This window comes from Chionomys nivalis, chromosome 13 (assembly GCF_950005125.1).
Source record: "Chionomys nivalis chromosome 13, mChiNiv1.1, whole genome shotgun sequence".
Taxonomy (NCBI): domain Eukaryota; kingdom Metazoa; phylum Chordata; class Mammalia; order Rodentia; family Cricetidae; genus Chionomys; species Chionomys nivalis.
In genome coordinates this window covers 13,032,117-13,033,524 of record NC_080098.1, presented here as the reverse complement: position 1 = coordinate 13,033,524, position 1,408 = coordinate 13,032,117, and the positions used below count along the sequence as shown (strand labels likewise).

The window sequence follows — 1,408 nt, the reverse complement described above, 5'->3', positions numbered from 1 at the left end:
CCAAATTAAAATATTGTTAACACTACCTGAAGTCAATTACTTCTTTTTCCTCTTGTTTGTTTATTTTGTTCCTATTTAAATAGGCAGGGTGACCTCTTGGGTTATATTTATTCCACCTGCCTCAACTTCTCAAGAAACTGGTCCCTACTGATGACTGACACATCAATTTCTATCTTTTTCTTAAAACTGGTTTTAAATTTCTATAATCTGTACCCAAGACGGAAATTATTATGATGAAACAATTGGTTGCTTTTCCAAAGTAACTATTTTAGTGGGAGAGTTTGGCACTTTGTGGAAGCAAAATATGAAAGCAAATTTGTTTTTAATTTTTCTCACTTCAAATCCTTTCATTTTTAGAGATTTAATTGTGAAACTGTATAATAGAACTGGTTGTTATTGGCTTCTTTGTTTTGTTTTTTTCCTTTTTCAGATTCACTCCATTTTCTACGTTAGAAAAAGTGGAACAAACGCCCCAAAGCAGGGTTCATTGGGACAGAGTTGATTTTTGAATTTAGGAGTACAGGAAAGTGAAGCTTAGAATCCGGGTACGCAGGGGGGTGGGGGAGTGGTGGGTTTGGGTTCCACTTTGTTGCTCAAATTCGAGGTGGACATCGCAAAAACTAGGGCGTCCCTGGGTGGGCTCGAACCACCAACCTTTCGGTTAACAGCCGAACGCGCTAACCGATTGCGCCACAGAGACTCCGGTGTCGGCAGGCGCTCCAGCCGAGGCCTTTATGAAGAATAAAAGCGACTTCTTTTTCTCCCGCCTGATTCTTACTAGAAGCGGAAATTTTATTTAACGTTTTTAATTTTTTTGAGTCTCCCTTCTACTTCTTGAAGCATATTGAAAAATTATGCTTCAGAGTGGAGCAGAATTGCACGTCACGACGTGAATTAAAACGCTTTTGCTTTTTCTCCAAGCGCTTTTTGGAAGGTCCTGTTGCAAGGTGACAGTTTCTGATTGATTATCTTTCGTAAAGACTTTAAAATGTTCAGCGTGTGAGCTGACTTTTCCTTTTGTTTCTGTTCTTGACGTTGTTTGCCCGCCGATCTTACATTACTTACCGAGCCTCTTCGAGGCCGTCTGACTGTATGCGTGTCTTTTGTTTTTAGATCCAGGTTTTATTAAAATATATATGCAGTCCCTGTTTGCGTTTCGACTTTATTCAGCGCGATCGTCACAGTAACATTTCGTTACAACGTGTCCCCGAAGCTTGCGAGCAGTTGCTGAATTGGTCCTGATTTTCTCTGCCGAGACCTCTTCACCTGCGTTTAAGCCACGCTATTGAACACGCACCCTCAAAGGCTTTTTGAAAAAGAAATTACTGAAGAAAAAAAATAGGACTTATGATTAGCTGGGCATATTATAGCGCAGAACCATTTCTTGCAAACATACTCGGTCCCTATC

The 1,408-nt window shown here is 40.2% G+C and overlaps 1 non-coding gene across 1 annotated transcript; it reads right to left on the bottom strand.

Annotated features, from left to right (window-relative positions):
• Positions 1-626: 626 nt before the first annotated feature.
• Positions 627-700, bottom strand: Trnan-guu (transfer RNA asparagine (anticodon GUU)). Its single transcript has one exon. It is a non-coding gene; the product is annotated as a tRNA-Asn (tRNA).
• Positions 701-1,408: the final 708 nt, after the last annotated feature.